Genomic DNA, 24894 nt, shown 5'->3' with positions numbered 1-24894 from the left:
ATCTGGAACCATAAATGTGAGCATCAGCAACAGAATACAAGAGATGGAAGAGAGAATCTCAGATGCAGAAGATTCCATAGAGAACATCGGCACAACTATCAAAGAAAATGGAAAATGCAAAAAGATCCTAACTCAAAACATCCAAGAAATACAGGACACAATGAGAAGACCAAACCTACGGATAATAGGAGTAGATGAGAATGAAGATTTTCAACTTAAAGGGCCAACAAATATCTTCAAAAAAATGATAGAAGAAAACTTCCCAAACCTAAAGAAGGAGATGCCCATGAACATACAAGAAGCCTACAGAACTCCAAATAGACTGGACCAGAAAAGAAATTCCTCCTGACACATAATAATCAGAACAACAAATGCAATAAATAAAGAGAGAATATTAAAAGCAGTAAGAGAAAATGGTCAAGTAACATATAAAGGCAGGCCTATCAGAATTACACCAGACTTTTCACCAGAGACTATGAAAGCCAGAAGAGCCTGGACAGATGTTATACAGACACTAAGAGAACACAAATGCCAGCCCAGGCTACTATACCCAGCCAAACTTTCAATTACCATAGATGGAGAAACCAAAGTATTCCACAACAAAACCAAATTCACACATTATCTTTCTAAGAATCCAGCCCTTCAAAGGATAATAACAGAAAAACAAAAAACAAAAACAATACAAAGATGGAAACCATGCCCTAGAAAAAGCAAGAAAGTGATCCTTCAACAAACCTAAAAGAAGACAGCTACAAGAACAGAATGCCAACTCTAAAAACAAAAATAATAGGGAGCAAGAAGTAATTTTCCTTAATTTCTCTTAATATAAATGGACTCAATTCCCCAATAAAAAGACATAGACTAACAGACTGGCTATACAAACAGGACCCAACATTTTGCTGCTTGCAGGAAACCCATCACAGGGAAAAAGGCAGACACTACTTCAGAGTGAAAGGCTGGAAAACAATTTTCCAAGCAAATGGTCTGAAGAAACAAGCTGGAGTAGCCATTCTAATATCTAATAAAATCGACTTCCAACCCAAATTTATCTCAAAAGACCAGGAGGGACACTTCATGCTCATCAAAGATAAAATCTTCCAAGAGGAACTCTCAATTCTGAATATCTATGCTCCAAATGCAAGGGCAGCCAGTTATTAAAGACACTTTAGTAAAGCTCAAAGCACACATTGCACCTCACACAATAATAGTGGGAGACTTCAACACACCACTTTCATCAATGGACAGAGAGTGGAAACAGACACTAAACAGGGACAGAGTGAAACTAACAGAAGTTATGAAACAAATGGACCTGACAGATATCTACAGAACATTTTATCCTAAAACAAAAGGATATACCTTCTTCTCAGCACCTCATGGTACCTTCTCCAAAATTGGCCATATAATTGATCACAAAACAGGCCTCAACAGATACAAAAATATTGAAATTGTCCCATGGATCCTATCAGATCACAATGGACTAAGTCTGATCTTCAATAACAACATAAATGTTAGAAAGCCAACATTCATGTAGAAACTGAACAACACTCTTCTCAATGATACCTTGGTCAAGGAAGGAATAAAGAAATAAATTAAGGACTTTTTAGAGTTTAATGAAAATAAAGCCACAACATACCCAAACGTAGAGGACACAATGAAAGCATTTCTAAGATGAAAACTCATAGCTCTGAGTGCCTCCAAAAAGAAACTAGAGAGAGCACACACTAGCAGCTTGACAACACACCTAAAAGCTCTAGAAAAAAGGAAGCAAATTCACCCAAGAGGAGTAGAGGGCAGGAAATAATCAAACTCAGGGGCTAAATCAACCAAGTGGAACCAAGAAGAACTATTCAAAGAAACAACCAAACGAGGAGCTGGTTCTTTGAAAAAGTCAACAAGATAGATAAACCCTTAACCAGACTCACTAGAGGGCACAGGGACAGCATCCTAATTAACAAAATCAGAAATGAAAAGGGAGGCATAACAACAGATCCTGAAGAAATCCCAAACACCATCAGGTCCTTCTACCAAAGGCTATACTCAACAAAACTGGAAAACCTGGATGAAATGGACAAGTTTCTAGACAGATACCAGGTACCAAAGTTAAATCAAGATCAGGTTAATGATCTAAACAGTCCTATACCCCTAAAGAAATAGAAGCAGTCATTAATAGTTTCCCAACCAAAATAAGCCCAGGACTAGATGGGTTTAGTGCAGAGTACTATCAAAACTTCAAAGAAGATCTAATCCAAGTTCTTCACAAAATAGAAGCAGAAGGTACTCTACCCAATTCATTCTATGAAGCCACAATTACTCTGATATGTAAACCACAGAAAGACCCAACAAAGATAGAGAACTACAGACCAATTTCCTTTATAAATATCTATGAAAAAATAGTCAATAAAATTCTCGCTAACCGAATCCAAGAACACATTAAAACAATCATCCATCCTGACCAAGTAGATTTCATTCCAGGGATCCAGTATATAAACAACTCAAAGGCAAAAACCATGTGTAATCATCTCATTAAATGTGGAGAAAGCATTTGAGAAAATCCAACACCAATTCATGATAAAAGTCTTGGAAAGATCAGGAATTCAAGGCCCATACCTAAACACGATAAAAGCAATCTACAGCAAACCAGTAGCCAACATTAAAGTAAATGGTGAGAAGCTGGAAGCAATCCCACTAAAATCAGTGACTACACAAGGCAACCTAGTTTATCCATACCTATTCAACATAGTATTTGAAGTCCTAGCCAGAGCAATTTGACAACAAAAGGAGATCAAGGGGATACAAATTGGAAAGGAAGAAGTCCAAATATCACTTTTTGCAGATGATATGATAGTATATATAAGTGACCCTAAATTTTCCACCAGAGAACTCCTAAACGTGATAAACAGCTTCAGTGAAGTCGCTGGATATAAAATTAACTCAAACAAGTCAATGGCCTTTCTCTACACAAAGAATAAACAGGCTGAGAAAGAAATTAGGGAAACTTCTGGCTATTATAAATAAGGCTGCTATGAACATAGTGGAGCATGTGTCCTTCTTACCGGTTGGGACATCTTCTGGATATATGCCTAGGAGAGGTATTGCGGGATCCTCAGGTAGTACTATGTCCAATTTTCTGAGGAACCGCCAAACTGATTTCCAGAGTGGTTGTGCAAGCTTGCAATCCCACCAACAACGGAGGAGTGCTCCTCTTTCTCCACATCCTCGTCAGCATCTGCTGTCACCTGAATTTTTGATCTTAGCCATTCTGACTGGTGTGAGGTGGAATCTCAGGGTTGTTTTGATTTGCATTTCCCTGATGATTAAGGATGTTGAACATTTTTTCAGGTGCTTCTCTGCCATTTGGTATTCCTCAAGTGAGAATTCTTTGTTCAGTTCTGAGCCCCATTTTTAATGGGGTTATTTGATTTTCTGGAGTCCACCTTCTTGAGTTCTTTATATATATTGGATATTAGTCCCCTATATGATTTAGGATAGGTAAAAATCCTTTCCCAATCTGTTGGTGGTCTTTTTGTCTTATTGACGGTGTCTTTTGCCTTACAGAAGCTTTGCAGTTTCATGAGGTCCCATTTGTCAATCCTCGATCTTACAGCACAAGCCATTGCTGTTCTATTCAGGAATTTTTCCCCTGTGCCCATATCTTCAAGGCTTTTTCCCACTTTCTCCTCTATAAGTTTCAGTGTCTCTGAACCCAGATGCCCCTCAACAGAGGAATGGATACAAAAAATGTGGTACATCTACACAATGGAGTACTACTCAGCTATTAAAAAGAATGAATTTATGAAATTCCTAGGCAAATGGTTGGACCTGGAGGGCATCATCCTGAGTGAGGTAACACAATCACAAAAGAACTCAAATAATATGTACTCACTGATAAGTGGATATTAGCCCAGAAACTTAATATATTGAGATATAAGGTACAATTTGCAAAACACATGAAACTGAAGAAGAACGAAGACTAAAGTGTGGACACTTTGCCCCTTCTTAGAATTGGAAACAATCACCCATGGAAGGAGTTACAGAGACAAAGTTTGGAGCTGAGACAAAAGGATGGACCATCAAGAGACTGCCATATCCAGGGATCCATCCCATAATTAGCCTCCAAATCATGACACCATTGCATACACTAGCAAGCATTTGGTGCAAGGACCGTGATATAGCCGTCTCTTGTGAGACTATGCCTGGGCCTAGCAAACACAGAAGTGGATGCTCACAGTCAACTATTGGATGGATCACAGGGCCCCCAATGGAGGAGCTAGAGAAAGTACCCAAGGAGCTAAAGAGATCTGCAACCCTGTAGGTGCAACATTATGAACTAACCAGTACCCCGGAGCTCTTGACTCTAGCTGCTTATGTATCAAAAGATGGCCTAGTCGGCCATCACTGGAAAGAGAGGCCCACTGGACAGGCAAACTTTATATGCCCCAGAACAGGGGAACACCAGGGCCAAAAAAATGGGAATGGGTGGGTAGGGGAGGGGGGGTGTGGGAGGCTTTTGGGATAGCATTGGAAATGTAATTGAGGAAAATATGTAATAAAAAAAATTTAAAAAAAGAAATTAGGGAAACAATACCATTCACAATAGTCACAAATAATATAAAATACTTTGGCGTGACTCTAAGGAAGTGAAAGATCTGTATGATAAGAACTTCAGGTCTCTGAAGAAAGAAATTAAAGAAGATCTCAGAAGATGGAATGATCTCCCAAGCTCACGGATTGGCAGGATCAATATAGTATAAATGGCTAGCTTGCCAAAAGCAATCTACAGATTCAATGCAATCCCCATAAAAATTCCAACTCAATTCTTCAATGAATTAGAAAGGGCAATTTTCAAATTCATCTGGAATAACAAAAAACCTAGGATAGCAAAAATCTGCTCAAGGATAAAAGAACCTCCGTTGGAGTCACCATGCCTGACCTAAAGGTGTACTACAGAGCAATTGTGATAAAAACTGCATGGTACTGGTACAGAGACAGGCAGGAAGATCACTGGAATAGAATTGAAGACCCAGAAATGAACCCACACACCTATGATCACTTGATCTTTGACAAGGGAGCTAAAACCATCCAGTTGAAAAAAGACAGCATTTTCAACAAATGGTGCTGGCACAATTGGCGGTTATCATGTAGAAGAATGAGAATTGATCCATTCCTATCTCCTAAATCTAAGTGGATCAAGGAACTCCACATAAAGTCAGAGACAGTGAAAATTATAGAGGAGAAAGTGGGGAAAGCCTCGAAGATATGGGCACAGGGGGGAAATTCCTGAATAGAACAGCAATGGCTTGTGCTGTAAGATAGAGAATAGACAAATGGGACCTCATAAAATTGCAAAGCTTCTGTAAGGCAAAAGACACTGTCAATAAGACAAAAAGGCCACCAACAGATTGTAAAAGGATCTTTACCTATCATAAATCATATAGGGGACTAATATCCAATATATATAAAGAACTCAAGAAGGTGGACTCCAGAAAATCAAATAACCCCATTAAAAATGGGGCTCAGAACTAAACAAAGAATTCTTACCTGAGGAATACCAAATGGCTGAGAAGCACCTGAAAAAATGTTCAACATCCTTAATCATCAGGGAAATGCAAATCAAAACAACCCTGAATTCCACCTCAGACCAGCCAGAATGGCTAAGATCAAAAACTCTGGTGACAGCAGATGCTGGTGAGGATGTGGAGAAAGAGGAACACTCCTCCATTGTTGGTGAGATTGCAAGCTTGTACAACCACTCTGTAAATCAGTCTGGCGGTTCCTCAGAAAATTGAACATAGTACTACCGGAGGATCCCGCAATACCTCTCCTGGGGATATATCCAGAAGATGTTCCAACTGGTAAGAAGGACACATGCTCTACTATGTTCATAGTAGCCTTATTTATAATAGCCAGAAGCTGGAAAGTACCCAGATGCCCCTCAACAGAGGAATGGATACAGAAAATGTGGTACATTTACACAATGGAGTACTACTCAGCTATTAAAAAGAATGAATTTTTGAAATTCCTAGGCAAATGGATGGACCTGGAGGGCATCATCCTGAGTGAGGTAACCCATTCACAAAAGAACTCACATGCTATGTACTCACTGATAAGTGGATATTAGCCAAGATACTTAGAATACCCAAGATACAAGATACAATCTGCAAAACACATGAAACTCAAGAACAAGGAAGACCAAAGTGTGGACACTTTGCCCCTTCTTAGAATTGGGAGCAAATCAACCATTGAAGGAGTTACAAAGTTTGGAGCTGAGACGAAAGGATGGAACATCTAGAGACTGCCATACCCAGGGATCCATCCCATAATCAGCCTCCAAACACTGACACCATTGCATACACTAGCAAGATTTTCCTGAAAGGACCCAGATAGAGCTGTCTCTTGTGAGGCTATGCAGGGGCCTAGCAAACACGGAAGTGGATGCTCACAGTCAGCTATTGGATGGATCACAGGGCCCCTAATGGAGCTAGAGAAAATACCCAAGGAGCTAAAGGGGTCTGCAACCCTGTAGATGGAACAACAATATGAGCTAACCAGTAACCCCCCCCACCCCCTCAGATCTCATGTTTCTAACTGCATATGTATTCAGAAGATGGCCTAGTCTGCCATCATTGGAAAGAAAGGTCCATTGGTCTTGCAAACTTTATATGCCTCAGTACAGGGGAACGCCAGGTCCAAGAAGTGGGAGTGAGGAGGGAGGGGAGTGGGGGTAGAGGGTATGGGGGGACTTTTGGGATAGCATTGGAAATGTAAATGAAGAAAATACCTAATTAAAAAATAGAATTTCATATGCAAAAAAATGATTAAAAAAAGACATATGAGTGTGTGTGTGTGTGTGTGTGTGTGTGTGTGTGTGTGTGTGTGTGCTATAGGCCTGTTTCTTACCTGTATTCCTTCTCCACAAAGGTGTCCATAAGGTTTTTGCCTTATTTAATGAGTATATGTGTATGCTCAGGTACAGGTGAGTACACTATGTGTAGCTATGTGTGTGTAGATGTGCACAGAGGTAAGAAATCACCCTAGCTGCGTTGCTCTGGAGCAATCCTTTCTTTTCACATGGGTTCTGGGATTCGAACTTGCCTCTTCTTGTTTGCACAGCAAGATATACTCACTGGGCCTTCTCCCTCCTTGCCCCAGGCCATGTTTAGCCTCTAATCATGTTCTTTGTTTTCTCACTGTGGCATATGAGAAATTCTCTATATATTCTGGAGCCTTTGGCTGATACATATTGTAACTATTCTCTTAGTCTGTGGCTCACTTTTTCTGATTTTTTTTTAAATTTTACTCTCTTTAATGTTTTACTCACAGAGGGATCTCTTTTTCTAACTTTAATGATTTTGATGGTACTGGTGTTTCTTCCACAGATCGTTGTGGCTGGAAAGCCCTGGTCAAATCCAGGATCCTGTGGATTTTTGTGATTTTAATTTTGAGTTTGATGTTAAGGTCTGTGGCCCATCGTGAGACAGCTCCTGGAGAGGTCACAAGACTGTGCCTGCATCCCTTCTTCTGACTGGGGATGAGCAGCTGTCTCAGCACCAACAGCATCCCAGCCACTGTCAATAGTCTGGTGCTTTTATTTATCTAGGGCTATCTCCGTGCCGCCATTTACCTTTTTAAGAGACTGTCAACCTCTTTTTCCAAAGATGGTGTGGCATGTTAGAATCCATCAGGAGCATGTGAAGGTTCCAATGTTTCTATGCCTTTTACAACGCACTGTTTATTCATCATGTGAGGCGACACCATGTTGTGATTTCCATATGTAGCTGTGTGGTGGAGGACAGAGAAAATTCTTGGGCATTTTCCTCTATTGCTCTCCACCTTAGTTTTTGAAAGAGTCTCTCGCTAATCCTGGAGCTCACTCTCCCAGTTTCAGCGTGAATGAGTGGGTGGCCGGCAAGCACCAGGGCGACACATCTCTCTGATCATTCCCCAACACTGAGATCACAGATGCACAGCAATGCACTTACCTTTTACATGGGTGCTAGGAATCTGAACTCAGGTTCTCATGCTTGCTTGCATGGTGTGCACTTTACCCACTGTGAAGGCTCTTCAGCTCCACTATGGTTCATCTTTTCCTGGGTCAGCTATCCTCACGTAGATTTCTGGGAAAATGCCTATTCAAGACTTTTACCATATTTTCACTGAGTAATGTTTACTTTTGAGGGTTTATTTTTGAATGGTTCCTTTATTTATCATATAAATTATTTCTCAGAAATACAACTTGAAATATTTTCTTTGAGACAATAGATAATTCTATTTTTTATTGTCCTGGTGTCATATGTACAGCATAAAACCTTTTTGTTCTAATAAATTATAGTTTGTTTTTCTTATGTGCTTTTTGGTATCATGTTTAATATCAGATATTATTCATATCTTGCCTTTGGAGAGTTTTATGGTGTAGAATTTATTGTTATAATTGGGTAGAACTTGTTGCTCACCTATTGTAAATTAAAACAGGGAATGTTAGATTAAGTATGCTATGAAAAAGCAGGTGGAAAATTTTCCTTTGCTTATGTTTATATAGTTGTTTCTGTAAGATTTGTTGAAAATAGCATTCCTTGAGTAGAAGAATCTGGGAGAATTTTCTCATTGCTCTTATTTATAGTTATTTAACTGCCAATGTATTTATTTCTGAACTCTAAATTCTGATTCCAGTATTTATGTTCATTCTCTTTCCAATACTATGAAGTTTTTTGTTTATTTGTTTTTAATCTCTAGAAATCTATTTCTTCCAGCTTGGACATTGTTTTCAAAACAACTCTGGATCCCTTCCTTTTCATATAAAACTTAGGATTATCATGTTAGGTTCTACGGAGTCCATATCTCAACCTAGTCAGGATTAGCATGTTAACAACATCAAGCCTTTAATTCATGAACACGTATGTTTTCCATTTATTTAGGCCACTTTTAATTAATCTGAATAATGGCTTATAATTTGTAGTACAAAAACTTGTACTCACTTCATTAAATTTATTCCCAAGTATTTGATTCTGTTTGAGGCTATGATAAAGATTATTATTTTCTTAATTTCATTTCAAATTGCTGGCTGGTAATTCATGGAAATATAAATGTATTTGGAACTTGTCTCAGACAAATTGAGTGACCCCATTTATTTAGTTATGTTGGTGAATTACTTATGCTTTTCTATAGGTAAGATTATGCCATCTCTGAATATAAGATCGTTTTGTTTGTTCATCCCCAATATTGGCCCTTTTTATTTACTCTTTCTGCATAATTGTTTTGTATCAAAAATTTAGTAAATATTGAATGGAGAAGGCAAAAGTTGACATCTTTGTTTTATCTTAGAAAAAAGACTTGTGTGATGTGGTGCCCCTTCACTACGTACGGTAACACAATTGTTTCAACCCAGTCCCTTAGGAGACTATTCACAGGAGAATATTTTGTTTATAAGGTTTTATCTTCAAGTGGAGGTAAAATTTTTCTTTTTATTAATTTAATTTTATTTTTAATTTATTTTTTACACTCCATATTCCATAACCTGCCCCCCCCCCCCCACATCCCACACCTCCTCTCCACCCAATTCAACATGGATGAACCCACCCCCCCCACCACCACACCTGACCTTTAAACTCCCTGGGGCCTCCAGTCTCTTGAGGGTTAGGTGTATCATCTCTGAATGAACACAGACCCACAAGTCCTCTACTTATGTGTGTTGGGGGCCTCATATCAGCTGGTGTATGCTGCCTGTTTGGTGGTCCAGTGTTGGAGAGATCTTTGGGGTCCAGATTAAATGAGACTGTTGGTCCTCCTACAGAATTGCCCTTCTCCTCAGCTTCTTTCAGCCTTCCCTAATTCAACAACTGGGGTCAGCTGCTTCTGTCTATTGGTTGGGTGCAAATATCTGCATCTGACTCTTTCAGACCTAATTGCTTGTTGGGTCTTCTGGAGTGCAGTTATGCTAGGTCCCTTTTTGTGAGCGCTCCATAGCCTCAGTAATAGTGTCAAGCCTTGGGACCTCCATTGAGCTGGATCCCACTTTGGGCCTGTCAATGGACCTTCTTTTCCTCAGGCTTCTTTCCATTTCCATCCCTGTAATTCTTTCAGACAGGAACAATTAAGATGTGACTGTGGAATGGCAACCCCACCCCTCCCTTGATGTCCTGTTTTCCTGCTGGAGGTGGACTCTATAAGTTCCCTCTCCCTACTGGCGACTCATTTAATGTCCCTCCCTTTGAGTCTTGGGAGTCTCTCACATCCCAGGTCTCTGGTGCATTCTGGGAGGTCCCCCCAACCTCCTACCTCCTGAGGTTGCCTGTTTCCATTCTTTCTGCTGGCCCTCAGGGCTTCAGTCCTTTTTCCTCACCCAATACCAGATCAGTTTTCCTTCCCTCCCCACCCCAGACCCTCTGTCCTATAAATCATTTTCTGCAGCTACTGAGATGATGTTTTACTTCATTTTTTATTGGTGTAGCACAGGGGGGTTGATTTCTAAAATTAATTAAATCTTACATTTTTTAAGCTCAATCCCACCTAGCGAATGATTGTATAACCCTGTTTATATATTGTTGGATGGAGTTAGTATTATTGGTAGATTGTTTAAAATATTAACTTATTTTTATTTTATATTTGTGAGTTATTTTTCTATTTCTTAGGTACGTGTGCCACATGTACACAGTACCCATAGAGGGCGTACTTGAAACTGTAGTTACAGACAGCTGTAAGCTGTCATGTAGGTACTGGGAACTGAACCTGGGTCCTCTACTAGAGCAGCCATGCTTTTATCTCAATGTCTCAGAAGTCCCTTACATAGAAAAAATTGTGTCTTGTATGCATAAGGGTTATTTAAAGATAACATTAACTTCAACATACTGGGTAGTATTTCCTTCTTTTGTTTCTGTTTTGTCTTTTAAAAAGCTTATGAAAGGTTCCTATTAGTTGTTTCTTAATTGTTTGATAGAAGTTACCAATGAAACTTTAACCTAGTAATTCAGTGTTCAGTGTTTTAATTTGTAATGTCTCCATATTTTGTGTTTCTTCTTTAAGAAAGTCGTGTGTGTGTGTGTGTGTGTGTGTGTGTGTGTGTGTGGTGTCTGTGCATTCATATGTGAGTGCCCATATAGAGGTCAGAGGGCAATGTTGGGTATTGATTGGCTTTCCACCTTGCATTGAGAGACAAATATCCGCATATACCAGGGAAGCTGACCCATAAGCTTCTGGAGTTTCTCCTGCCTTGGCCTGCCTCTGCCTCTGCCGCTCTGCCTCTGCCTCTGCCTCTGCCTCTGCCTCTGCCTCTGCCTCTGCCTCTGCCTCTGCCTCTGCCTCTGCCTCTGCCTCTGCCTCTGCCTCTGCCTCTGCCTCTGCCTCTGCCTCTGCCTCTGCCTCTGCCTCTGCCTCTGCCTCTGCCTCTGCCTCTGCCTCTGCCTCTGCCTCTGCCTCTGCCTCTGCCTCTGCCTCTGCCTCTGCCTCTGCCTCATTGTAGGAGCACTGGGATTGTAACTGCTTACACCAAGCATCAGGGCTTTACATGCACCTCAGGTGGGTCTTACTGTTTGCTTGGCAAGCACTTGTACCTACTAAGCCATCTCTCCAGGCCATAGTTGTTCTTGAATTGGTTTTAACAGATGACATGTATCAGAAATCTATTTCCTCTGAGCTTTTCTCCAGCCATCTGCTTGCTCAAAGCACTCCCTCATACTTCTTTAAATTTTGGTTGTATTATTCATTGTTTCAGAAACTGGCATTCCCCTTTTCTCTGTTCATTTTAACTAAAGCACAGTCAATTTTGTTGAGTTTTGGGTTTTTTGTTTTGTTTTGTTTTTCAGGAGGTACCTTAAGGTTTCATCATTAGTTTTATCCTGGCAATCAATTCTGTTTTATTTATTTCTGAAAATTCATCATTTCTTCTGGCTACTTGATTTACATTTATTTTGTTACTCATTTTTTACTTTCTTAATGTGAACCTTTATATGAACTGAAATTCCTGTCTTTTTTTTTTAACTAGGTACTTTCCTCATTTACGTTTCCAATGCTATCCCAAAAGTCCCCCATACCCTCCCCCCCACTCCCCTTCCCACCCACTCCCACTTTTTGGCCCTGGCATTCCCCTGTACTGCGGCATATAAAGTTTGCAAGTCCAATGGGCCTCTCTTTCCACTGATGGCCAACTAGGCCATCTTTTGATACATATGCAGCTAGAGTCAAGAGCTCCGGGGTACTGGTTAGTTCATAATGTTGTTCCACCTATAGGGTTGCAGATCCCTTTAGCTCCTTGGGTACTTTCTCTAGCTCCTCCATTGGGGGCCGTGTAATCCATCCAATAGCTGACTGTGAGCATCCACTTCTGTGTTTGCTGGGCCCGGCTTAGTCTCACAAGAGACAGCTATATCAGGGTCCTTTCAGCAAAATCTTGCTAGTGTATGCAATGGTGTCAGTGTTTGGAGGCTGATTATGGGATGGATCCCTAGATATGGCAGTCTCTAGATGGTCCATCCTTTTGTCTCAGCTTCAAACTTTGTCTCTGTAACTCCTTCCATGGGTGTTTTGTTCCCAATTCTAAGAAGGGGAATCCCTGTCTTTTTTTAACATAGGCACTTAGATATGCACTTTTTGTCATAGAATATAGTAAATAGGTCCCACAGATTTTGATAGGTTGTGTTTTCATTGTACTTAGTGCCAGGTAGATTCTAAATTCCTATAGGATTTCTTTTTTGACTCATTGGTTATTTGATATTATTGATTCCTATATTTTTAAATTGAAGTTATTGGCTTTTAAGTTTGTCCCATGGAGTATGAGAACATCCTGTTATAATTTCAATCCTTTTAGACTAAATAAAACATTCACAGGGTGGTCCATCCTTAAGTATGCTACATGCACACAGGGAAAAACTGTAATCTGTTCCTTTTGGAAAAAGTATTTTTAGATGTCGGGTACATCTAATTTATATATAATATCGTTGAAGTCTTTCAGATTTTTTTGTTAAAATTTTTTATTGGATATTTTCTTAATTTGCATATCAAATATTATCCCTTTTCCTGGTCAAATATTATCCTTTTCCCCCGACCAGAGACCCCCTATACCATCTCCCTTCCCCTGCTTCTATGAGGGTGTTCCCACCACCCATCCATCCACCCACCCATCCACTCACTCCCATCTTGCTGCCTTCACATTCCCCTACACTGCGGCATCCAGCCTTCACAGGACCATGGGCCTCTTCTCCCATTGATGTCCAACAAGGCCATCCTCTGCTACATAAGCGGCTGGAGCTATGGGTCCCTCCATGTGTACCCTTTGGTTGGTGATTTCGTCCTTGGGAGCTCCGGGGGATCTAGATGGTTGATATTTTTGTTCTTCCTATGTGTTTGCAAACCCCTTCAGCTCCTTCAGTCCTTTCTCTAATTCCTCCATTGGGGACCCCATGCTCAGTTCAATGGCTGGCTGCAAGTATTCGCCTCTGTATTTGTCAGGCTCTGGCAGAGCCTCTCAGGGGACAGCTATATCAGGCTCCATTCAGCAATCACTTCTTAGCATCCACAATAGTGTCTGTTTCTTTCTCAGACTGTTTATCCTTTGAGTAGAGGAAGGCTACTGATTTGGTTGAGTTAATTTTATATCTAGCCACTTTGCTGAAGTTGTTTATCAGCCATAGGAGTTTTCTGGTGGAATATTTGGGGGTCACTTAAGTATAATCATATCATCTACAAATAGTAATATTTTGACTTCTTCCTTTTCAATTTGTGCCCCTTTGACCTCCTTTTGTTGTATAATTGCTCTGGCTAGACCTTCAAGTACTATGTTGAATGGTAGGGAGTTTTGCTAAAATTTTGCCAAATTTATTTATTGAAAGTGGACCACTAAACCTCCACCTGTTACTGTGTATTTCCTAACTCTCCATTAAAGTCTTGCCAATTTTGCTTTAAAAATTGGGGGAACTCTTCTGTTAGGTTCCTTTCTACTTCTAATGGAAATTTTGCCTCAGTGTATTTTGTCTCAATGACTCTAGACATAACTGCCTTCTCATTCGTTGCTGTCATGCTCTATGTCGTTCCTATGCTTCTGTTTCCAACCTGTTTTTGTCTTTTAACTGGAAGCATATCTCTTGCAGGCAGCATAGAGTTCCATTGTATGTTTTAGAATTCTGGAAGTACTAACAGTAGTCACCCTTTCTTTAGGCATTAATTTCCATTCAATGTAATTATCAAGACAAATCCCTGGGGTCAGAATTCACAGGGATGGCTAACAACAGGTCAGAGAGTGGCAGACAGCAGTGATAACTCTGGGAGATATTTTATGTGCTCTCCCTGTATCCTCCTCCTCCTCCTTTTCTTCCTTCTCCTCACTCTCCTCCTTCTCCTCCTCTTTTCTCTGTCCTCACTCCTCCTCTTCTTTCCTAACTCTCACTCCCTTCCCCTCTTCCTTTCTGTCTTCCAGGTAGTCAGTTGCTGTTTCCCAGAGTGGATATGGTGGTGAGCCTGCTGGTTTCAATGGCATGACAAAGACAGAGAGAGTGGTAGGAATATAGCAAGTTCAGATATCACAAACTCTGGTGGGGTTTTATTGTTCGTTTGTTTTGTTTTTGTTTTTGTTTTGTTGTTGTTGTTGTTTTAAACAAGGCTGCATTGTACCTTGCTATTTTATTTTATTTTTAATATTTTATTAGATATTTTCTTCATTTACATTTCAAACTCTTTCCTACTTTGCTCTCTGAAAATCTTCTACCCCCTCCCCCCTCCCCATGCTCCCCAACCTACCCACTCCCGCTTCCTGGCCCTGGCATTTCCCTATACTGGGGCATAGAATCTTCACAAGACCAATGGCCTCTCCTCCCATTGATGGCTGACTAGGCCCTCCTCTGTTACATATGCAGCTAGAGACAAGAGTCCCACCATGTGTTTTCTTTGACTGGTGTTTCAGTCCCAGGGAGCTCTGGGGGACCATCCAGAGACTGCCCCACCAGGGGATCCATACCATAAACAACCACCAAACCCAGACACACTTATTGCAGATGCCAACAAGATATTGCTGACAGGACCCTGATATAGCTGTCTCAAGTGAGACTATGCCAATGCCTGGCAAATACAGAAGTGGATGCTCACAGTCATCTATTGAATGGAACTATTTTACTTTTATTCACTTTACATCCTGATAGCTGCAACCCCCTCCTGGTTCCCCCCTCACAGATCCTCCTTCAACCTCCCATCCTCTTCTCTGAGAGATTAGATGCTGCTCTGGGTATCCCCCAAACCCTAGCACATCAAGTCTCTGCAGGGCTAGGCACACCCTCTCCCCCTGAAGCCAGACTTGCAGCTCAGTTAGGGGAACAAGATCCACAGGCAGGTAAAGAGTCAAGGACAGCCCTACTCCATTTGTTGGGAGACCAGCATGAAGACCAAGCTGCACATCTGCTATGTAGTATGAGGGGCTAGGGTCAGCCCATGCATGTTCCTTGGTTGGCAGTTCAGGCTCTGAAAGCCCCCACTGGTCAAGGTTAGTTGACTCAGTTGGTTTTCCTGTACCCTTCAGGCCTCTAAATCCTTCCTCTGACTCTTCAGTAAGAGTCCCTGAGCTCCATTCAATATTTGGCTGGGGGTTTCTGCATCTGTTTCAGTCAGCTGCTGGGTGGAGCCTCTCAGAGGCCAGTTATACTAGGTTCCTATCTGCAAGTGTAACAAAGTATCATTGATAGTGTCCATGGGATATGTCTTAAGTTGGACCAGTTATTGGTTGGGCATTCCCTCAGTCTCTGCTTCATCTTTGTCCCTGCATTTCTTGAAGACAAGATAAATTTTGGGTGAAAAGTTTTGTGTGTTGGGGGGTCCTTATTCCTCCACTGGGGCTCCAGCCTGGCTACAAGAGGTGGCCTCTTAAGGTTCCATATCCCCACTGTTATGAGTGTCAGCTAAGGACACCCATTGACTCCTGGAAGTCCCCCCTCAACCCAGGTCTCTGGCATATCCTCAAGATGCACCACAACCCCAAAACACCACCACTCACAGATTTCCACTCATTTCTCCTGGCCTTCTGGACCTCTCGCCTCACACCTGATCCTAAAGGACCTCCATTTCCCTCTCTCACCAAGTTCCCTCCCTCCATCTGCCTCCTATCACTATTTTATTCCCCCTTCTAAGTGAGATTCAAGCATCCTCATTTCAGCCTTCCTTTTTGTTTAGCTTCTTTGGATCTGTGGAGTGCAGCATGAGTATATCCACTTAAAAGTGAGTACATTCCATGCATGTCATTTTGGGTTTGGGTTACTTTACTCAGGATGTTATTCATTAGTTCTATTCATTTGCCTGCAAAATTAAAATTCATGATGTGTATTTATACCACATTTTTTAATCCATTCTTCAGTTGATCAAGATCTAGGGTGTTTCTGGATATCATAAATATATAAAGCTGCTATGAACATAGTTAAACAAGTATCTCTGTGGTATAGTGGGTAATCTTTTGAGTATATGCCTAGGAGTGGTATAGCTGAATCTTGAAATAGAACTATTCCCAGTTTTCTGAGAAACCACCAAATTGATTTCTGAGTGGTTATAAAAGTTTGCGCTCCCACCAGTATAGGGGGAGTATTCCTCTTGCTCCACATCTTTGCCAGCATGTGCTATCACTTGAGTTTTTGATCTTAGCCATCCTGACCTTTGTAAGACAGGTTGTTTCATATGCATTTCCCTGATAACTAAGGACTTTGCACATTTCTTTAAGTGCTTCTCAGCCATTCAAGATTTATCTTTTGAGAATATGCTGTTGAGCTCTGTGCCCCATATTTAATTGGGTTGTTTGGATTGTTAGTGTCCAATTTCTTGAGTCCTTTATAAATTTTGGATATTAACCCTCTGTCCGATGTAGGGTTTGTGAAGATCCTTTCCCAATCTGTAGGCTGATGTTTTGTCTTATTGACAGTGTCCTTTGCCTTAAAAAGCTTTTTCATTTCATGAGGTGCTTTCTTTATTGCATTGTATGGTTTTGCATTTTTGTCAAAAATCAAATGTCTGTAGGAATGGGTTTATTTCAGGGTCTTCAATTTGTTTCCTTTGGGCAACCTGCCTGTTCCTATTCTGACACCATGCAGTTTTTATTGCTATTGCTCTGTACTACAGATTGAAGACAGGGATGGTGATACCTCTGGAAGTTTTTTTATTATTTAGGATTGTTTTAGCTACCCTGGCTTTTTTTGCTATTCCATATGAAGTCAAGAATTGTTCTTTCAAAGTCAGTAAAGAATTGTGGTAGAATGTTAAGGAGAATTGTATTGAATCTGTGGATTGCCTTTGGTAAGATGGCCATTTTCATCATGTTAGTCCTACTGATCCATCAGAATGGGAGATCACGAAATGAAAATAGAGATATCAAGACAGACAATGAGGAAATTCAAAGAATCATTAGATCTTCCATAAAAAGTCTGTACTCTACAAAATTGGAAAATCTTAACAAGATGGATGGTTTTCTAGACAGATACCACTTACTAAAAGTTAACTCAAGATCATGAAAACTATTTAAACATCCCTACAATCCCTAAGGAAATAGAAGCAGTCACTAAATGTCTTCCAAAAAAAAAAAAGCCTAGGGCCAGATAGTTTTAATGCAGAATCTTACCAGACCTTCAAAGAAGAGCTAATACCAATATCCCTCAAACTATTAAAAAAACAGAAACAGAAGGAACACTGTCAAACTCATTCTATAAGGCCACAGTCACCCTGATACCTAAACCACACAAAGACTCAACAAAGAAAGAGAATTCCAGACCAATTTTTCTTATGAACATTGATGCAAAAATACTCAATAAAATATTCATAAAGCAAGACCAGAAACACATAAAAAACATCATCCACTATGATCAAATAGGCTTCATCCAAGGGATGCAGAGGTGGTTTAATTTATGAAAATCCATCAACAAAATCCATCATATAAACAAATAGAAAGAAAAAACTCACATCATTGACTCATAAGAACCTGTGGTGTAAGTATTTTTATCATTAGTGTTGCAAACATGAAAAAAAAAGAACTATCTGGACATGAGAAGGCTAACTAAAATGCCCAAAGTCACACTGCTTGTAATGGACAGAGTTGGGGCTTGAACTCAGGCCACCTCACCTCTTCACCAGAACATTATGCCCAGAACAAAATAAGCAGCCTAGGGACTACTGCTGAATCCTGTTTAATAGCATGCTATTAGCTTTGCAAATTGTCAGGGATACTACAACTTTTCCAAAATAAAAATGAAAAATATACCCACTTGCTGCCTTCCACAACACAAACTTATAAAAATGTCCACAATTCAAAATGTCATGAAGAAGGAATACTAATATATATATATATATATATATATATATATATATATATGGACACATCGATCACTATATGTTGCATACATTAGGAAAAAAAACAGTAAGAATTCAAATGTGTAGATAAAAACCTTGGCATGTGGGTCCTGAATTGATCCCAGCTCTTTTCACTTTATAAAGATGTATAATGCCAGACCTATTCTGAAGCTGTGTGTAAAATTCTATGTGCTGCAGTGAGATTAATATTTTTAAAAGAGTGATTTTATAGAAAGTTGGCACCAGAAAATAGAGTTCAGTTTCATTATTTTGACATATAAAAATTTATTGAGGCCGCAGTGTATTCTTTTTTGGAAAAAAATCATTAGCACATGGTGAAATACACAATTTATTGGCAAAGTCACAATAGCACCTTTTCTGTGTAAATTTCTCCCAGTCCATCCAAAATGTATTTGTGCCGACTTCTAAATGCAGCTAACCAATGAATAGATTAACATGAATAAAGTTTCTCATGCCAGTTTCTAACTTTCTAGTTCTTAAATAACATCACTCACCATTTAGCCACAGAGGGCCTGTTCTCTTTTTTTAATTCCTCTACACATGCTTTGCAGTCAACACTTCTCTTTCAAAGACCTTGCTCTACATCCTTTATTAAGACAACCTCTGTGTAGCAGCTCACTGGGCACTTCCTACCTTCCAAGGCCAGGCCCTCTAGAAGAGGCTCCACTGTACTTTCCCCCTGTCAATACTAACAGCATCATAGAGGTGTTGATGGTTTTCAAACACTAAATTTGTACAAGTCTTGAAATAACTGACCTGCAGTTGGTTTGGGCCGAGTAAGTCATTTACAGCTTACCTCTCTCGTCTGGTGTTAACTCGCTGTAAACCTCAAGGATCTTCTGAGCCCAGAGGCTCATGGGGAAAGATTTTCACCTCCAGGTCAAATCACAATATACTCTAAGGATGTCTCCCTTTAAGGAAGCATAGGAGTTTCAACATACATTTTATTTACACATCCAAAATCTAGTAAATTATGCCTTCTATCCATGGCCTTCTTCAGAGTCTAACTCAGTGAAATCTTTCTTCCTCTTTCCTCCACATATACTCTCAGAACACAGCAGATCCAGTCACAATACCGTATCCAGTGCCCTGTCTTAGTATGGCCACCCTGCCTACACTTGCAGCCAGCCTCTAGACTTCCATCAGAACCTACCCTGACCGCTCACCCACAAGCTCCTCCCTCAACACATCCATTCTTTCCATACAGCCAGATCTAAGGCCACACACACTCCAGGCTTGGACCAGGGTGTGTAGTCTGTTCACCAGCTCAGTCTAACTGACTTCATCCCATAATTTCCAACCACTTGACCCAACTATGACCTGTCCATGGATGAGGGTGAGCAGGGATGGAAGAGCAAGATGATGTAGGCCTACTGCCTCTTTCACAAGTTCTCTCCTATAATCACAGACACTACCATTCCCTTCCCTTTGTGGTATCCTGCGTATAGATAAAAAAAAAAATCTTAGGACTCCTTTATCCTAATAGATGTAAAACAATATGAAGATTGAGGGAAAGTGTACTCTAGATTTCCATCATAAGAAACTGTACACAGTAGCAATCTAAGTAGTACATTTAAGCATCCACCTGAACCCTGGGAAGTTCCTCCTCCCTCCATCAGTTAACTAAAATGCCCCATTGAGTGCATTTGTACCAAACATGTCAGGCATCATGATGCAGGTAAATATTTCTCATCTTACCCCAAAGTTACAGAAAAGTAAAGAAATTCCTAAAGAATTAACATCTCTTACTTGAATTTTTGAAAAAATCTTAAAATATTTTATATTTTTTAAAGCTTTGCTTATTTATTTTATGCATGAGTATACTGTAACTGTCTTCAGACACACCAGAAGAGGGCATAGAATCCCATTACAGATAGTTGTGAGCTACCCTGTGGTTGCTGGGAATTGAACTCAGGACCTCTGGAAGAACAGTCAGTGCTCTTTTTTATTTTATTTTATTTTTTAAATTAAAAGCCAATTGATTTTTATTGGATATTTTATTTATTTACATTTCAAATGTTATTCTCTTTACCAATTTCACCTCTGGACATCTCCTACCCCTTCCCCTCTCCCCCACCCCCGCTTCTATGAGGGTATTCCTCAACCCACCCACCCACTACCACCTTCCCATCCTAGAATTTCCCTACTCTGGGGCATTGTCCCCTCACAGGATCAAGGGCTTCTCTTCCCACTGATGCCTGACAAGACCATCCTCTGCTACATATGAGGCTGGAGCCATGGGTCCCTCCATGTGTACTCTTTGGTTGGTGGTTTAGCCCCTGGGAGCTCTGGGGAGGGGGGTCTGGTTGGTTGATATTTTTGTTCTTCCTATGGGGTTGCAAATCCCTTCAGCTCCTTCAGTCCTTTCTCTAATTCTTCCATCTGGGACCTCATGCTCAGTCCAATGGTTGGCTGCCAGCATCCACCTCTGTATTTGTCAGGCTCTGGCAGAGACTCTCAAGAGACAGCTATATCAGGTTCCTTTCAGCAAGCACTTCTTAGCATCCACAATAGTGACTGGAATTGGTGACTGTATATGGGGTAGATCCTCAGATGGGGCAGTCTCTGGATGGCCTTTCCTTCAGTCTCTGAACTTCTGGGGGAATCACCATCCCTGACCTCAAGCTGTATTACAGAGCAATAGTGATAAAAACTGCATGGTACTGGTACAGAGACAGGCAGGAAGATCACTGGAATAGAATTGAAGACCCAGAAATGAACTCACATACCAATGGTCACTTGATATTTGACAAAGGAGCTAAAACCATCCAGTGGTAAAAAAGACAGCAGTTAGTGCTCTTAACCACTGAGCCATGTCTCCAGCCCAAAACATTTTATGGTGAAATTGGTAAGGTGTTGAGATTTTCTATGGATATTTGTCTTTACTTTTAGTTTCATAGAACAGCAGAAAAAAAAAAAGGAAGGAGTTATTCCATCTTAAAATCATTCTGGACTCAAATATCCAGTTTGCCATTAGTCGCTAAGACTAGTTATTATCCTTAGTACACTCTGGCCTCATTCTGACCAGGAGCTGCCAGGTCAGCAGGCCTGGGATCAGGGAGGCAGATCCTCAGAGCTCTCAGGGTACTGTGGTGTGTGTAAAGAGCAGGGTTAGCCTGGCTCAGCCTGACCATGTGGTCACAGGCATGTGGTCACGGGCATGTTGGGAAATGGCACCCTGCAATCCCTGTTGGCTATTGTGTGCACACTGAGCTGGATGAAGGATCACAACTGATGACTAAATTCTGCAGGACTGGGTGTAACTAGACAGCCACACCCATGCAGACAGTGACCAGGATAAACACCATAGCCAGCATCACAGGCATGAATGTCCCTCTTTGCCAAATCATTCTTTGCTTCTGTCGGAAAATGAGCCAGACAGGGCGTGGCCCACACTCTGAATCACAGAGGCCTTGTTCTAGATGGTTTTATGAGGATGTGGTCATGGCACAGCAACTTTTCAAAGCTCTGTGACCTTAACAGGAGATACTAGCCCGTGTGTTATTGCTTTTAATCCTGTAAAAAAGGCATCTTACTATTTTTTGTTGTTTTATGTATTTTCATTAACAGTTTTATTGAGCTATAGTTCATAGGTCATCCAGCTCACCCTTTAACACATTGAATTTAATGATGTCAGAGGGTTTTCTGGATCCTTCCAATGTGAGTGATTCCTTTCATCTTTCTACATTCCAGTGGTGAACCAAGCCAAAGGACCAAAACACTGTGGAAAAACTGATGACTTTCACCGAACTGTGATAGTTCTAATTGTCAACTTGACACAACCTGAAATTACCTACAAAGAGAGTCTCAAAGAGGCATGGCCTAGACCAGATTGGTCTGGTGGTATTTCTGTAGATGATTGTAATGATTGCCTTAAAGGATGTGGAAAGACCTAGGCTGAATGTGGGCAGCACAGTTCCTGGCTTGTGGCCCTAAGCTGTGTGACAAAGAAAACCAGCTGAACACTAACGATGTATTCATTCTCTTTATGCTCCTGACTGCAGGTATGATGGGACTAATGCTTCACCTCCAAGACATCAGAGGCTGCCTTGACTTCCATAAAATAATCAACTGTAGGCTGGAATAGTCAAATAAAATAAACCCATCTCCCCTAAGCTTTTTTCTGAGCGTTAAAAACAAAATAAGACGAAACAAAACAAAACACAGCTACACAAATGAAAGTATGACACGAACATTATTTAACTCATAATAGCAAAAGCAAAACAAAAACAAAACAAACAAACAAAAAAAAAAACAGTGATCATACAAATAGGTCCTACCATAAAATGAATTCCAGTGTAAAAATATGTAAACAAATTTAAGTTCCATGAATTTTAGCTACTTTTAATCTAGGATCTCATTTGGTCAGTTGCTTCATGCTTACTCTAATTCCTTAAATGTTTCCCATACATAACAGCTTAATAGCCAAGAAAAATACAAACATTTACCATTTTCCAGATGCTAGGAAAATACTTTCAGAGCTAGCTGTGGAAGAAAGAGTGGCCCTGTATCAGCAAACACCAGCTGAATACTTGGATGTGTAAAGATCCCTCTTGCTTCCTGAGAAGTGGAGGCATGAAATGGCTGGTTCCCTGGCACAATGCAGCTACTTGCTGGTGGTAAAAATGAGCCAAGTAAATCAGGCTAATTTAAATCCCAGATAGGATAATTTTAATACTGTGCTACTGTGTGTAGGAAATTTTGCTGAACTGAAAGATCAAACAGCTCTAACTTCAACCCCATGAACCTCCCACAACATTAGAAAATACTAACAGTTAGGGAGAGGGAACTTATAGAGCCCTCCTCCAGCAGGAAGACAGGACATCAAATGAGGGAGAGGGGGGGCCATCTCACAGTTACAACTTTAACCCATAATTGTTCCTGTCTGAAAGAATTACAGGGATGGAAATTGAAAGGAGACTGAGAAAAAGAAGGTCCAGCAATAGGCCCAAAGTGGGATCCAGCTTAAGGGAAGGTCCCAAGGCCTGACACTATTACTGAAGCTATGGAGCACTCACCAAAAGGGACCTAGCATGACCACACTCCAGAAGACCCAACAAGCAACTGAAATAAAGACCTTCCAAAAAGCCCAACCTTCCAAAGATTCCTCCAATTCCCAGCAGCACCAAACTAGCGACCAGACATTCAGCATATGGATCTTTAGGAAGCACTACCTTCTATGGCTTAGTGCTCTACCTGGATAGTGCTCCATGGAGCATAGTCATAACTCAAATGAATGGCACATAAAAACGAGGAGAGAGGAACAGAGCTTGTAAAAAAAAAAAAGCACATAGTAAGAAAAAAAAGTTCTAGAATAGACTTGAAAGCTCTTCAACATTTTCAGTTTGAGTATAGAACAAGGTTCTCAAAACGAGCCAGAGCAGGTGGCACCAGAAGTGCAGGAAAGCATGCTGGATCAAGCTCAGGATGCACAGAGTAACAGATTGGGTGGCTTAAATGATAGATATATTTTCCTTGTGATGATGAAGACTGAGACAACTAAAACCAATGTCCTAGTAAGAGAGGTTTCATTGTGAGACTTCTCTTGGGATGTAAGCAGACACATATTGATTTACGTTACAGTGACCTCTGCTTTGGTTGTAAAAGACAAAGAGTAAACTCTGTAGTGTCTTGTCTTCAAAGACATTGATCCTACCTGAGACCCCACAATCTCATGACCCCATCTTACCCTAATTACCTGTCAAGTACCCAAACTTCCTTGTCACATTAGAGGTTAGGAATTAACATAGGATCTTGAAAGGGGATAGTACTATGGTCCATAATATTAGGCGAAGAAAAAATTTCTTTAACAAAAAGACCAAGGATGCTGTAGGCAGAGTCCTAACAGGGAACATGCTAGGAAACAAATGTGTCAGAAGTTTGGCAGAGAAAGAGAGGTACCTGGAATGGCTGTGAGTCCAGTAAAGAATTTCCATCTTCTTATTTTATTCTTACTTATTCTTCTCTCATACAATACATCCCAATCACAGCTTCCCCTATCTCCACTCCATTTCATTTTCAAAATATGATATAAGACATTTAAGTGACCCAGTGGTGAGTAGGAGATAGGAAATAATGGATTTACCCTATGACAATGCATAAAATCTGCAAAGATGTTTATATTCTCTGAGCCAAGCAGAATGTCTTACCATAGACAAAGCCCAAGAATGAGAAAAAAAATCTTCAAAGATGGAGCAGTGAGTCAGGAGTTAATAGCACTTATTGATTTTACTGAGGACCCTTGAGTTTGGTTCCCAGCACCCAGGAACATTGCCCACAGTCACCTCTGACACCAGCTCTAAGGGGTTCAATGCCCTCTTCTGGCCTCTTCATGTATCTACACTCACCTGCACACAAGGAGAAATAAACACATACACATAAATAGAAATAATATTTTGAAAGAAAAAAGAGAGAAAGAGGGACTGAAGATACAGGTCAGTGGGAAAGAGTGCTTACTGCTCGTTAGAGGACTCTGGTGCTTGGATCCTAGTCCTACATGATGGTTCACAACCATCTACAGCTCCAGCTCCAGAAGATCTGATGCCCATGTGCTAAGCATGCACACTTGCATACACACAA

Source organism: Mus musculus, chromosome 9 (assembly GCF_000001635.26).
Source record: "Mus musculus strain C57BL/6J chromosome 9, GRCm38.p6 C57BL/6J".
Taxonomy (NCBI): Eukaryota; Metazoa; Chordata; class Mammalia; order Rodentia; family Muridae; genus Mus; species Mus musculus.
The sequence above is the reverse complement of the archived record's forward strand: the minus strand, read 5'-3'. Positions refer to the sequence as shown.